The sequence below is a fragment of the Eschrichtius robustus genome, chromosome 5 (genome assembly GCF_028021215.1).
Source record: "Eschrichtius robustus isolate mEscRob2 chromosome 5, mEscRob2.pri, whole genome shotgun sequence".
NCBI classification, from domain to species: domain Eukaryota; kingdom Metazoa; phylum Chordata; class Mammalia; order Artiodactyla; family Eschrichtiidae; genus Eschrichtius; species Eschrichtius robustus.
This window is the reverse complement of record NC_090828.1, coordinates 146,860-162,956: the sequence shown is the minus strand read 5'-3', so window position 1 is coordinate 162,956 and position 16,097 is coordinate 146,860.

Here is a 16,097-nt window from a genome sequence, read left to right as displayed (position 1 = left end):
GGGAAGCCCTGAGGGTGGACGGCCGGGCCCCGGGCACAGTGGCTCACCTCGAAGCTTGGGCTGGATGCTCTTCGTAGGCCCCGGACAGCAGGGTGCCTTGAGATGGAAATGGTGCAGGAGGCACGTCCAGATGCATTTCGTCCTGGGGGGCCCACTTGGAGCATTTGCTAACCTCCGGCAGAGCCCGGCTGACTCTGGCGGGTAGTGCTGCTCTGAGCCCAGGGGAATCAGGGTCCGGCCCCTCTGGGCCCCTCCTCTGGGACCCCTGGGCAGCCAGGTCCCCTGATGCTCTGTCCACACTTTGTGCGCCTCAGCAAATGCATGCAACTTGCCAAAACGGGAAATGCAGCTGCTGTTTATTCTAAGTGCTTCCTCTGCAAGCCCCTCTCTCCTCCCCCCACCGGGACTCGGATTACACAGGCGGGATCTTTGTTCTTGGCCCGCAGGTCAGTGGGCTTCTGCTCACTTCTTTTCCTTTTCTCTCTTCTTCAGGGTGGATAAATTCTGCTGATTTATTCTGTAGATCACCGGCTCTGTCTTCTATCATCTCCAATCTGCTGTTTTGCACAGTAAATTTTTTATTTTGAATACTGTATTTCTTGGCTCTAGAGTTTCTATTTGATTACGTTCTACAGTCTTTTTTTTTTTTTATTACTGCTGACATTTCCTTTTTTTCATGCAATGTGAGCATATTCTTTCACGTTTTACCTGAGCACACGTTGAATGGCTCCTTAAAGTCCGTGTCTGCTGTCTTCATCACCTGGGTCACCTGGGTCACCTGGGGCTGGAGGTCTGTTCAGATGATAGGCCACAGTTTTCCCTCTCTTTGTATGTCCAGTAATTTTGGATTGCATCCTGCACATCTCGGACAATGCGTTGTGGAGATCCTGCCTCCCCCCATGAGTGTCTGGATTTTTGTTTAATCAGGTCAATCAGGTAAACCCCAAGTTCTGTCTCCCTGCCATCTCTGACAGGTTTTCTCATGGCCACTTGGAGTCCCGCACATGTGTTGGGGTCAGTGGGAGATTTGGGGTGAGAGCTCCCCTTTCTGGGATTCCCCCTTGGTCTCCAGCTGCTGTGGTCACCCAGCCATCTCTGGGTCTTCACACCAGTGGACGTGGGTTTTCCTCCCGAGGTTTCACCCACCTGAATGGGGCCAACTTCCCTCAGGCAAAAGGCCCTGATAAGGGAGACGCACGTACACGTTCCTCTCTGTGTACCGACTCCTCGGTCTGCTCAGCCTGCTGCTGTGTTCTGCTGGCTAGCTGCTTGTCTGCCCAGAGGATGCAGGGGGCCGGCGGGTCTGACGTGCACAAGCTCAGCCGTGATGGGAAGTGGACCCTGGGAACCCCTCTTGAGATAAAGGGCCTGGCCCCAGCCTCACTGGGCTGACTCTGAGGGGGGCTGCCCCCCACGAAGGAGCACAGACCCCTCACTCGGGGCTCTTGTCAGAAGGTGTGGCTGACACTCTCCTGGCCGATTCTGACCAAGGACGAGTTCCTGGAACCCGGGGCTGGGGAGGGGTTTCTGGCCTCAGTTTCCCATCTGTGCAATGGGCACAAAGGGGTCTGAGTGAACATATGAGCGGCACATGAACAGGGCTCTGCCTGTGGTGATGCTGGATCTTGTTGTTTTAATTGCTTTAATATGCTCATTAGTCGGGAAGATTGCATGAAGGGTATGAGAATCCTCTGAAAAAGGGTTCTGGGGCAGGTGGCCCCTGTTTTTCTGTCTGACTCTTCATTTTTCAAATGTATTTGATAACAGGACCCTCCTCTATTTTTTTAGAAACTCTATCGACACCCTGAGGCATGTGCTTCGAAAATGTTATTGGGAGTAATCTGACTATTACTGTCATTCTAAATAGTCTGAGTTTCATTCACAAATCAAATCAGACTGCCATCTTCTCCAAACCGATCTGCCTTTATTTTCCTTTTGCCCTGATTTTTTTTTTAACAAATTTATTTATTTTATTTATTTTATTTCTGGCTGTGTTGGGTCTTTGTTGCTGTGTGCGGGCTTTCTCTAATTGCAGTGAGCGGGGGCTACTCTTCGTTGTGTTGCGCGGGCTTCTCATTGCGGTGGCTTCTCTTGTTGCAGAGCGCGGCCTCTAGGTGTGCAGGCTCAGTAGCTGTGGCTTGCGGGCTCTAGAGCGCAGGCTCAGTAGTTGTGGTGCACGGGCTTAGTTGCTCCACGGCATGTGGGATCTTCCCGGACCAGGGCTCGAACCCGTGTCTCCTGCATTGGCAGGCGGATTCTTAACCACTGAGCCACCAGGGAAGCCCTACTCTGATTTTTTCATCCATTAATTTTTCATCCTGATACATCATAAGTATTTCTATCAGCCCCCTTAAATGAAATTAATTGCTGTAGGTAAATAAATCAACTGTTTTCTAAGGGAAGAAATAGAAATCCTGTTTATCCAGACTTGGGGGATATTAGGGAAAAATGTAAACTTCCACGAAGCCAGATGATGTCATGTTGTTCTCAAGGCAGATTCAGGGGCCGCCCTCGAAGCACAGAAATACTGACCCCTCCGCTGCCTCAGCCTCCTAAGCGCCCGTCTCCTCGGGCCGGCTCTCCCCAGGTGTGTGGGGCGGCTGGATGCCGGCCTCGCGCTGCCACGTCTGACGACCATGAGGCACCACGTATTTCTTGAAGGACAAACCGCCAAACTCAAAAACACGAACTGCAGAGGAAAAGACTGTAAAGAGGAAGTATGTTTTTAAATTTTGTTTGGCCACGCTGCTTGGCTTGTGGGATCTTAGTTCCCCCGACCACCCTGGTGCCCCCTGCAGTGGACACGCGGAGTCCTACCCACTGGACCGCCAGGGGAGTCCTAAAGAGGAACTGTATTAGAACTAAGATGAGACAATCATCCAAAGTAAAGACACAGGAAACGAGAGGCAGGCACAGGACGGGAGAAGACCTTTGCAGCTTGTCAGCCTCAGAACAAAGGGTCTGTGCAAGTCAGCCAGAAATCGCACACAGTGTATCCGTGCACAGGCGCGAGATGGTCCCAAACACGTCAGAATCGGCCGACGGAGACAGGGCGAAGCGCTGGCCTCAGGGAGAGTGATGCCGGGTAGTAGGGCAGGTGTTGGTGAGGCTGCAGCAGCAGGCCCCCGACCACTGCTGGTGGTCACAGGAATTGGTGTCGGCACCTTGGAAAACAGCCTGACGCGTGACATGCTAAAACCTTACCCACCCATGCACAGCATACAAGCCGGCAATCCCACTTGTGCGACGTGGTGGACAGAGGGCACGCCCACGCTCCCCCCAGGTACCTGTCCAGAGCAGCCACAGCAGAGGTATATGTAACAGCCCCAAATGCCCAAATGCCCCGCAACAGCAGAATGGATAACTGAGTTATATTCAGACAACTGATTGCTCCCCAGTGATGAAAGTTACCGGACTGACACGCCACAAAACCACGCCTCTCACGAACGTGAAATGAAGGAAGCCAGGCACGAAAGAACAGGCGCTCTTTATATAAGCCGCCGTTCTGTAAAGTCCAACCACAGGGGCAGGGGCTTGCAGGCTCGGGGGTCTGTGCGCTTGGGGCGGGGGCGGGTGATTAGAGGGACGAGTGGGGCGTCTGGGGCGACCCGTGTACAGTTAGCACGGCCCTCGGCTCTGATGTTGCGCAGAGCATCTCGCCTGGGATGCAGACACCACTCTGTACGTACACGACGCCTCCACCAACCTCTGGAAAAGCTCACTTTCTCTGTATTAATTTGAACCATAGGACATTGCTGATTTCAGCCTACAAACAGGGCCATTTCCAAACAGACACCAGCTCTCTTATTTGCCAGTTTCTGAGCCACATAAAAAGCTGTTTGCAGATGTTTAATTTAAGAGGAAAACTCATTAATCAGGAATTGATAAGTTGGCAAAAGATGCTGTAAACGCCAACCTCCCCACAATCTTGCGGGTATCAGAAACCGTGATGATTTCTCAAGTAACAACAGTTTTCTTTCTAAAACTGGCATTTTCCTCTAACAGGTGTTGTTGTCTGCCTGTTCTGAAAGGCACAGGCTGTTCTTCAGAGATTTTCTCCTTTGCTGGATTTTTGAAGCCTGCTGTTCAGCAGTCAATATCAGCCATGGAGGGAGCTCTCCGTGGAAGGGGGAATATTCTCCCCTTTAAGCAAGATTGCAAAGAGAGATGCAATACAAATAGACTCTGTTTTTCCTGACAGAAAGACATGGTACATTTAAAATCCGAGGCAAGAATAGTCTAATCCAGCGTGTGAGGTATCCCTAGACACCAGGAGTTGCTGGCGAGGTTAAAACCTGTTCACTTTGGGGCAGGTTCATCCCGTGTCTCTGAGGGTCACTCTGACTACCACAAGTTTGTGGCTAAGTCACCAGGAGCTGGCCTCACCTGTGGACATCACCTGTACACACAGATGCCGACCGCTGAGGGTGGAATGCACGGACCTCTTCCACAAAGGAAGCTGGAGTGTTTCAGGTGGTCCCTCACTGTCCGGACCCTCGGCCCTGCGTCCGTGTACTGCACTAGAGGCAGAACCCACGGCACAGAACGTGGCAGGAGACTCATGGATGGAACCGGTTCCAGCTCCAAGCTTCCTCCTCTGTCTATATCGTCCCAAAACTTGAAGGGGAAAAATCTCGCCCCTCCTAAAAAAAGTGGAATTAAAACAAAAAAACAAAAGCCCACCTGCTATTAAATTCTCTGGGAATTGCTTTATTTCTCTTTGTTATCCCAAGCTAGACCCCAAATATTTCATTGCAAGATGAGCTCTTTTGAGCCTGCAAATGCTAATAAGACCTGTCTGCTCTTGGCCAGGATGAAAAGGAATTAGCCGTGGACCAGGAAGTTGGCCACATCCTAAAACACGGTCTGTCCTAAGACCACGTCTTCACCTGAGTTTCTAACAAGACTCAGCACCAATCGCTAAGGCTGTGCTTCCTTCTGGGTCCTGACAGCCAGGTGGAAATGACCTTTCCTCTCCTCTCCGTGAGGAGGGGCTCAGCTGGCCCCCTGCTGCCCCCTCCTGCCTGGCTCTGCGCTTCTTCCCCCTCCCCTGCCCGGTGCGCTCGCTGGCCTCTGGCCCTTTGCACATACTGTCCCCCCTCCCCCAGCTCCCGCTTCCTGTCTGCCCGGCTGTCTTTGGGGCTTGGACGCCACCCGGGGTTTTCCTGGCCCTGGAGAGGCCGAGTGTCGCCATCACACCCCCTGCTCTGTCTTTCCTAGGTTCCCTGTCATGATTCTGTGCTTTGCCCTGTGACTTGTCCTCGGTCCTTTCCTCTCCCGCACTGGGGAGGCGGCTGCAGACAGTTTATGTGCTACTAGAGTCTCTGTCTGATTCTTTGTACGGATTCTGTCGATATCATCCATCTTTTCAGCTACTTTCTCCATGTTTTCTTCTATTTATTCAACATGTTAAATGTGGTTTAATTCCTGTCTGTTAGCTCTAGTATCTGGGATACACATAGTACAGATCTGGGGAGTTTCTGTGTGTCTGAAAACTTCTTTAGTTAACCTTTATTTTTAAAAGGTATTTTCACCTGGGTATAGAATTCTGGTTTGGCCGGTTTTTACCTTTGTTACTTTGTTAGTGAACCAAATGAGAAGTTGATCTGTGAACTTAGTTCCCGCTTCTCCATTCTTTGGCCACTGAACAGAGCCTGTGCTGTGTTGGTCTCAGCTTTGGTTTTGTTATTTGCCTACTTGAACCCACATGGAAAAGGAAACCTTCCCCGCTGAGGCAGAGCGCCTCGCCAGGCCAGGGTCCGAGCAGGGTCCATGTGACTTCACTTGGTAACAGTCTGTAAGGGGATGGTGGTCTCTGCCCGGGGGTGGGGGGAGGGAACACCTAGAGCCACAGCACCGGCTCTGTGGACGGCACGGCCCCTCGTGGGCCTGGACCGTGTGCTCTCGTCCCCCCACGCCTGACACCCTCTGACAGTCATGACGCGGTGACACTGGCTGCTGGGCGTCCAGTCAGGAGGGACCAGAGGCAGCATCTGGTGCCAGATCAGACGCGCCTTTTCACGGGCAGGGGACATGGGAGATATTAGGACTTTGTGTCTGGAAAACAAACCAAGTGGCTAGAAGGTGATCTGAGCTGTGGACGTGAAACCCACGTGCAAGGTGAGAGCTCCCACTGGACACTGGCTTGGAAGCTTCCGCACAGGGGATGACCACACCAGTGCTTCCCGCCCGACCCCTCCAGGACTCCCTGGCGGGCACGGCTGGACCTGCACTCATCAGGCTCCCTGACCCCGAGCCTGAAGGTCTGATGCTGGCAGGGCCTGGGGACGCGAGTGGTCACCCCACCAACGCTGCTCGGCTCCTCCTCCCCAGTGACCAGGGGAGGGAAGCCCCGTGGAGTCTGAGGCCCGGCACAGGCAAAGCTTGTTGCACCCCCTCCTCGGGACCCCCGGCCCCGCCCTGCTTCCTCAGCCCACCGTCTGCCCCTCCCGGTGCCCGCGTCCCACCGACCCACATTCCTGGTGTGGACGTCCACGTACACGAGCTGCTCCGTGTCCTCTTCCCACGTGGGACACCCCCATCCCTGCTTCTCCCTAATGACGGCCTGGACCTCACCTGTTCTGGGCAGGAAGAGAGCCGAGGAGGAGGCCGGCCTGTCCCGTCTGCCTCCCGGGGGCCCAGACACAGGGCTCGGGGGCAGCTGGGCCTTGATGTTTGGATGTTTCCAGGTGTGGGATGAAACTGCCACTGCCCACTGGAGCTGCTCCTTCCGAGATTCAGGAAACCGGGGGACCCACCAAACGGAGCCCATCCCCAGGCTCTGCTGCAAGTCTGCTCGGATTTGCTCTCCTGATCCTGAAAACAGACCTGCGGGAAACAGGACCTGCGATTCCCATACTGACGGTGTTCTGTGGAATGTCCATTTTCCATTTCCCTTTCTACCCTGTTCTGAGGAAATTACTAGTCAATCCATGCTACCATCACCCGATAGTGACTGGGAAGCTGAGGCTCCGGGAGGCCAAGTAATCCAGCCAGAAGCACAGATGGGCGACCACGGAGTGGGGTCTGCACCCGCCGCCCGCCAAGGGGGACTGCCCACTCCCCGCAGCTTCCACGCCTGTTCCCTTCGCCCCCTTCCCGGGGCCAGCTCACAGAGCCTCCTCTTGGGGGATTCACTCACCTTCTTCTAACAGGATCCGTCTCACTATCCTGTTCTGGGATCACCCGGAAGCTTGTCACTCTGAAGCAGGTTCAGCCTCACGTCACCAGGGCAGCTTTCCTGGATCACACGCACCACCGGCTCGTCCACTCTCAGCTCAGACCCAGAAAAGCCCCCTCGGCCCCGAGCCCCATGGCTCTGCCTGGGCTCCCACCCCCTCCTGCCTGGTCCGTCCCTCTCATGTCCCCTGCAGGGTCACCAGGAGCTCCCACCTGCCCCAGGCAGGCTGTCTGCTCTGTCCTGGGGAGACCTCCATGGTGTCAGGCGGAAGACACAAGAGATACCCGTGGGGCCTCCCTCACGCAGCCCAGTGGCCAGCACCCGTCTACTGACCTCATCACTCTGGATGGACAGGGGTTCATGGGGCCTGCAGCATCTCCTGGTTCTAATTTTATCCCAGCACCGCCCACAGGGAAATTGCTAAGCAACTCTGTGCCAGCTGCAGAGAGAGGACGCTCATACACACGCCCCCCTCCCAGCACCCGGGGCTCTCGTGGGCAGGCCCCTCCCAGGATATGGAGCTCACCTGAGCAGGTACCCAGCAGCCCATGGGGCTCTCGTGGGCAGACCCCTCCCAGGATATGGGGCTCACCTGAGCAGGTACCCAGCAGCCCCCGGGGCTGTCGTGGGCAGGCCCCTCCCAGGATATGGAGCTCACCTGGGCAGGCACCCAGCAGCCCCCGGGGCTCTCGTGGTCAGGCCCCTCCCAGGATACGGAGCTCCTCTGGGCAGGTACCCCAGCAGGGCTGGGTACACAGGAGCCGTGCACATAGCTCTCATTGCAGAGCACTCCCAGCCCACCTGTTGGTCAGAGCTGACCCAGAGCACCTCAGAGCAGGACTTGAACTAACAAACAGCAGCTCCGAAAGGTCTGTGACCCTGGGCTTCACTCTGTGTGGCCTCCCTCCACCTGGTCTTCCAGGGGCTTCCACTGCAGCCAGGGCACCAGGCCTCTGTCTCCACCCACCACCCCTCCTCTCCCTGACTCCTGGGTTCCTCTCATTAGGAGAGGGTCTTCTTGAAGTTGTCTCCCACTCATGGACCAGATAAAATGATTAGAAAACAAGCAGAGCTGCAGCCCCGTGTCTATCCTGACCCTCAGGACCCTACACCTGTTCCTTGGACCTGGCTGGTGCAGCAAGGCCCATTTTCTGCAGTTATGAGCCCCTGAGGGGCGAGGATTGGATGACCTGGGCAGCCTGACCCGGCCGGCCAGCCCTCCCCAGGTGTGCCTGGGTTGAGGTGTATATAAACGCCCCTCCAGGCAGCAAGAGCCCCTGCATCTGTGCCTGATGCCATATTCTCTGCCCCATCAGCAGTCTCGGGGCTGGGCTGGTGGGAGGGAGTAGGGCCCACGGCTCTATGGGTGGCCCGGTGTGAGTGGGGCTCTGCTGGACTTTCCGCAGGAGTTGCCAGGCTGCCACCTGCTAAAGAAGAGGATGTGTCACCAGTACCTGCCGTTGGAATTTCTCCCTGGTAGAGGTGAGGAAGGAAAAAAGCAGTGGGGGCCGGGATAGGAGGGGTACCTCAGGCAGGGAAATGGAAAGCTTCCAGATGAGCGCCCGGGGCCAGGACCATCCTCCTGGCCTGCAGGCACCAACTCGGCCTGCGTGCTGTCGCTGGTGTGGCTCCAAGCCCCTTCCTCTAGGCTTTCAAGTCCTTGCACACATTCAGGTGTTTTACCTGGGAAGGGTGGGAAAAGTTCAGCAGCAGCTGGCCTGGGGCTCAGCTCACGTTTACGCAGAGACGCCTTGGCACGGTCCCCCAGCTTTGCAATGAGGACGCTCCTGGCGGGGGGGCTGCCGGCTGCGTGTGAGACGATTCCCCACCTCTGACCAACTTCAGAATTGTTTACCACTGGAGCAAGTGTCCTGATAGGGTTTTCATCGGTGTAACTAGTGGGTTCTTAATGAGCAACGTGAACGGTGACATCAGAAGTCCTGAATCAGGATGGAAATACTTACCCCAGCATGTACAGGTGTAAAAACCTGGGGAGGCCGTGTGCAGCCGGCACCCTTGGGGACGGGCTTCCGACTGACCCCTCAACATTCTGGTGTCCAGCCTCTGCTTTAGGATTTCTGGGTCCCAATGCTGACTTTAAGGGCTCTGCAGTCCAGCCTCTGTCGGCCTTTAGTGAGACCCGCACTTCCAGGATCCTACAGAGCAGGGTCTGTGTGACCGTTCTGTGTCTTCTGTAACAAATGATCACAAGCTGGGTGGTTTAAAACAACAGGAATTCATCCTCCCCCAGTCCTGGAGACCAGACACCTGAGATCAAGGTGTTGCAGGATGGAAGTCTCTCCAAAGGCTCCGGGATAGGGTTCTTCCTGCCTTTTCCAGCTTCTGGGGGCTCAGGAGTCCCCAGGCTTGAGGCTGCATCCCTCCCATCTCTGCCTTCATCTTCACGTGGCTTCTCCTCTAAGTCTGTGTTTCTCCTCTTTTGTCTCTCATAAGGACTCTCTCAATCGGATTGAGGGCCACCCTAACCCAAGATGACCTCACCTCGAGATTCTTAACTACATATACAAAGACCCTTTTCCCAGATATGGTCCTGTTCACGTGTTCTGAGGGGGGGCACATCGTTTGGGGCCAGCATTCAACCCATTACCTGTGTATAAAATAACCCTCATTTTAGGAGATTACCAAGGTCCCGTATAGACTGGCACAGACAGCAGCCACGTGGGTGGGGGTCTGGGGAGAATGAGGACCCTGGAATCACCTGGAAGGGATGAAGTCCTGGCTGCATGAGGTGAGCTCTTCCACCACGGGGCCCGTGGAAACAGTCACTCCACTCTGTCCGTGGAAAGGGACCCAGTGCCGAGTTCAGAAGTGGTTACCTTGCCAAGCTGGCTCTTCTGGGATGTCATCATCAATAGCATCATGTAACCAGTGACTACGGGCTTGGAGGAGTCATTCTCTGGCACATGATGACAGCACTGTCACTTTAGGCTCATCAAGCTTAGAATAGGAATGTTTGAAGCAGAAGAGTTTGGGAGATTGCGAAGCTTGGTTGTCAAGGAAACTGAGCAGGTTTGTCAAGGTTGTCAAGGAAACTTCTCCCTTAAACTGAAGGCAGGGCTGGGAGAGCTGAACACCAGGGATCTTTTAAAGGGGCTGCTCTGAAGCACCATCACCTGAGAGGTGGTCTCAGCGTGAGCTGGGGTTTGAGAAAAGTGTGATGAGATTAAGCCTGACTTTCTGTGACAGCTGGGGAGGGGTTTGTAAAGCACCTTGGCTTTTAAGGCAGAAGTTTGTTGCTGGAACAAAGTGTCTCCCAAAACTGGGCTGAAGCTCAAGATGTCTCTGTCCCTTTCATGTGAGAGTCCAGGGCAGGTGGGTGTCAGGTGTCAGGCTCTGGCCCCCTTGTTTCTCCTCCCTGCTTCCAGGTGAGGGCTCCAACCAGCAGGGTGGGGTGACCAGGTGGGCATCATGCCCTCCGTCCTAGGATGCAGGCTGGTCAAGGCCCTCACCACCTCCACCTCTCCCCCTTGGTAACACGAGACACTGTGCCCCAGCTGGAAGGGGTGGGAAGGCTGGGAGGTGCAGGTTAGCTGTGAACAGGAAAAAGGGAAATAGGTTCTGATGGGCAGCTGCGCGGCCCTGCTGTGAGGGTCGCCCGGACGCTAGCGCACAGACTCTGGGTCCTGTGAAGCTTCGATGCTTTGTGGTTCTGGAAATCCTATAGGAGACGGTCCACAGCAGGTGAAGCTAATGCCCTCAGTGGAGGTGGTGAAGCCAAAGATCTCAGTTCAGACTGAAGGTGCCGATGTACATACAGGACAAGACCATCTCGTGTGAATGGGCTTCAGGCACGTTTAACACGAATGCAGTCGTGTTAACGCCTAGCATCTTCTATCTTGTGCCTCTCCTCAGGGACCCCCTCCTCAGTTCCTGAGGATCCTGTAACTCCCGTACAGGGGGATGGAGAGTGGGCTCTGTCCAGTCTGAGCCCTGAGTTACCCTGCGTGTGAGTCGGCTCAGGACTGCCGTAACAAATACCACAGACTGGGCAGCTTGAATAACAGACCTATCTCCCAGTCCTGGATGCTGTCTGAGATCAAGGTGTGTGCAGGCTGGCTTCTCCTGAGGCCTCTCTCCTTGGTGCTTAGACAGCCATCTTCTCCCCAGGTCCTCACGTGGTCTCCCCCTGTGCCTATCTGTGTCCTAATCTCTTCTTGTAGGACATCAATCCTATTGGATTAGGATCCACCCTAGTGACCTCATTTTTACCTTGATCACCTGTTTAAAAATCCCATCTCCAAATACAGCCACATCCTGGGGTCCTGGGGGTTAGGGATTCAGCATGTGAATTTGGGGGACGTGACTGAGCCTATCCCATCCTCCTTAGGAACCAAGTGTGCCTCGGTCCTTCCTTCCCTCAAGTCACACGAGGTGATGTAATGGCTCAGGGAGAGGCCACTCGTGCAGAGTCTGTGTCCCAGCTGGGGAGCCCTTCTCTGCTCTCTTTGATCAGGCAGTGGCCATGCCAGTCCCCTCCTGAGGTGAGCAGTTCTGGGGTTTTGCAATTGTAAGTGGGGTTTTTTAAAAAAAATTCTCTTTCTGATGGCTCATTATTAGTGTATAGAATCGCAAATGATTTTTGTGCATTGATTTTTTTCTTTTTTTTTTTGTATCCTGCACCTTTACTGGATTCATTTTTTAGTTCTAACAGCTTTTTGGTGGTTGGATGTGGAAAACTAGACTTGAGAAATCCCACTGTTTCAGCTACATCCACGTCATCCACAGCACCCAAGACATAGTGGCTCCCAATGTAATCTTCCCACGGTGCCTCTCATAGTATGTGGACTCCTACGAGGGTGATTGGCATCACCACTGCGGGTGAGTTGGATCTGGGTAGGGCTTGGCCTCTGTAACAGAGTTTGATGTCTGCATTTCTGGTGTGGTACGACATGGTTGTTTTGATAAGTACTTTATTTTCTAGTAAATTTCAAGTGTATAAAAAACTTTAAATAGCAGTATAAAGTTTTCCACATTCACAAAATACTCCAGTTTGTTTTACCCTGTGACAGTGGGAGGGCCACTCTCCCAGGGAACCAGCACATAACCCCAAAATGAGGAATAATTATGGTTTCCACATTATAATCCTATCCACAGACTTGCTTCAACTTTCACCAGCTGCCCCAGCTTTGTGGAAATGTATTTTCCCATTCGGATACAGTTTTCTTTTCCTGGAACCATCACTGGGGCTTTTCGTCACTTTAAAAACCTTGCTGGATTTAAAGTGTACAAGATGAGCATGATCTGGGTGGTTTTTCTGTATGGCTTCTTTCACTTAGGATGTTTTCAGTGTTTATCCACATTGTAACATTGATCATTATTTCATTCATTTTTTCCATCGTGATTAAAAACACATAACATTTACCATTTAAACCATTTTTTTTAAAGCTTTTTGAAAAAATTTATTTTATTTTTTATTTTTTGGCTGTGTCGGGTCTTTGTTGCTGTGTGCAGGCTTTCTCTAGTTGCGGCGAGAGGGGGCTACTCTTCGTTGCCATGTGCAGGCTTCTCATTGTGGTGGCTTCTCTTGTTGTGGAGCACGGGCTCTAGGCGCATGGGCTTCAGTAGTTGTGGCACGAAGGCTCAGTAGCTGTGGCTCGTGGGCTTAGTTGCTGTGCGGTACGCGGGATCTTCCAGGACCAGCGCTTGAACCCATGTCCCCTGCATTGGCAGGCGGATTCTTAACCACTGTGCCACGAGGGAAACCCCATTTAAACTATTTTTAAGTATACAGTTCTATGGTATTAACTACATTCACATTGTTGTAAAAATATCCTCACCATCCATCTCCAGAACTTTATTTTCCCCATGCGAAACCGTAGCCATTAAACACTAACTCACCTCAACCCCTGGCAACCTTATTCTACTTTGTCTTTGAGTTTGACTTATCTGGATACCTCGTACTAGTGGAATCATAGAACGTTTGTCCTTTTTGTGTCCGGCTTGTTTCACTTAGCATAATGATGTCAAGGTTCATCACATTGTAGCATGTGTGAGAATTACCTTAGTTTTAAAGGTTGAATCATATCCCATTGTGTATATAATACACTGTACTTATCCATTCATCTGTTGAAGAATGTGTTGTGTTGCTTCCACCTTTTGACTATTGTGAATAATGTTGCTATGAATACGGGGTACAAATACCTGTTCCAGTCCTTGCTTTCTAATATTTTGGGTGTACACCCTGGAGTGGAATCAAGGGATCATACATTTTCCATGTTTTTGAGGAGCCACCATAGCGAATGTATAATTTTACTTTATTCCTTTATATGACAGAATAATGCAGCTTATGGATCTACCTTATTTTGCTTATCCATTTACCTGCTGATGGACATTTAAATCTTTTCTACCTTGAGCTATTGTGAACAGTGCTGCTATGAATAATTGGTGTACAAGTTTTTGTTTGAACACCTGTTTTCCATTTTTTGGGTATATATCTAGGAGTGGAGTTGTTGAACCACATGGTAATTATATTTTATACTTTTGAGTAAATGCTAAAGTTTTGTACACATAGACTGCACCATTGTACATCTCTACAAGCAACTTTTAAGGGTTCCAATTTCTCTACATTGTTGCCAACATTTGTTATTTTTATTTATATATTTTAAAATTTATTTTTGTTGTTGTTTTTGTTCTAGTGTGTGTGAAGGGGCATCACACTGTGGCTTTAATTTGCATTTTCATCATGACTACTGATGTTTGACATCTTTTCATGTCCTTGTTGACCATTTGTATGTCTTGCCTGGAGAGCAGTCCACGCAAGCCATTTGTCTGTTTCAAAAATTTTATTGTTTGTCTTTTTGTTGATGAGTTGGAAAAGCCCTGGGTATACTCTAGGTAAAGAGTCTTATCAGATATACAACGTGCCAATATTGTCTTCCATTCTGTGGGCTGTCTTTTTACTTTCTGGATAGCCTCTTTTGATGCACAAAGGTTTGTAATTTTGAGGAAATCCAATTTGTCTATTTTTTTCTTTCATTTCTTATGCTTTACTGTCAAATCTAAGAAACCATTGCTAAATTCATGGTCAGGAAGATTTAATTCCTTGGTTTATTTGAGAGTTCATAGAGTCATCCCTCGGTACCCACTAGGCCAGGCTTTAGGCCTGGGGTTGAGTCAATGTGAGGGTTCAGGGGTCACGGTTTAGGGTTATGGGTCATTGCTGGAGAGTCATGGTAGAGGGTTGTGGTTAAAGGGTCAGGGTCGGGGATTAGAGTTTAGGGGTCAGGGGCGAGGGTCTAGAGGTCTGGGGCTAGGGTTGTTACGGGGTTAAGGTTAGAGGTTAGGGTTCTCAGGGTAAAGGTTAGAGTTAGGTTTAAGCACAGTTGACCCTCATTGCCCTCCCCTCTCCTTCTCTCTGAAGCCTCCAGAATGGATAGGACTTGCCCAGGGTCAAATAGGAGTCAGGGAGCTGAGGTCAGTAGCTGTTTTTCTGGCCTCCCTTCCCCCAGTCCTGGGCTCTGAGAGAAGAATGAAATGTCTGTTCTTGTCTCGGACTGTTTCTCATCCAACTCAACCTCTGTCAAGGATTAGGGAGGGTGTCAGAAGTCATGCATGATTTCCTTCTGCCCTCCTACCTGGGAAGGGTGATGCTGGCCCTAGTCTGCCTGGGCAGCCCCAGGTTCCAGCACAGCCCAGACAGGAGGGCACTCAGTGGGCATGTGTGGATTTATACAGGACTGGGTGCAGTGACCTGCCAGCCCCCACATGCTGCCTTCTTAAGGGCTGGTGGGGCCCTCCTGGCACTGGAGGCATCCTTTGTCCCATCTGAGTGGGCATGAATAGATGATCACGTCTCAGGCAGGACAGCCCTTGACCTCTGACTAGCCAGGCAGGCATCTGTGGTCCTCTAGCTCAGTCCAGCCTGGGCATTGCCAGGCCCTCATGTATAGTTACGGAGCTGACCAGGATGCCGGGCAATTCAAGAGCTACCTGGTCAGTGTAGACATTCCTTTGAGAAGTTTCAACTACCAACATGCATGTGGTTGAGAAAAAGGCCTCCTGCTCACAGCCTCATAGGCTGCCAAGAGAAGTAATAATCCTCTAAACATTGGAGTGTGTCCCTGACACAACAACCATACAGCAGACCATGGCCCTGCAATCCTTTGTCCTGTCAGTCGTTAGAAACTTTTGACATTCGTAGTCATTAAGAATCAAAGATAGGGCTTCCCTGGTGGCGCAGTGGTTGAGAGTCTGCCTGCCAATGCAGGGGACGCGGGTTCGAGCCCTGGTCTGGGAAGATCCCACGTGCCGCGGAGCAGCTGGGCCCGTGAGCCACAACTACTGAGCCTGCGCGTCTGGAGCCTGTGCTCCGCAACGAGAGAGGCCGCGACGGTGAGAGGCCCGCGCACCGCGATGAAGAGTGGCCCCCGCTCGCCGCAACTGGAGAAAGCCCTCCCACAGAAACGAAGACCCAACACAGCCAAAAATAAATAATTACTTAATTTAAAAAAAAAAAAAAAAAAAAAAAAAAAGAATCAAAGATATGGGGGCAACTGGACCTCCCAATGGAAGGTTCACAGTGACACTGCATTGTCTTGGAGAGCCATATGCATCCATGTGGCCTCTGGAAAGCCTGCCAACTATGGGTTCCATGGCTTGGAATAATTCTTGAGCCTCCCATTACTTCATTGCACAAGAGTTTCCTTACCACCCTAGCATTTGGTTTCTTCCTCTTAGTAAAGGAGAGAGAAGAAACTGGAAAAGGAGCAGTATTGTTTTTCAGGGATGGGCAATTAATATGGCCAGGGAGATGGCATAACTCAAGGGCTCCCACCTCTCAGGGGCAGGAATGAGGTCTGTGTGTCTTCTGAGGGCACATGGGCTGTTCTGGGCCCGCCTCTGGGATGTGAGGACCTGATGCCCAAGGAAAGAGACTTGAGTTTACCACCACCAATGA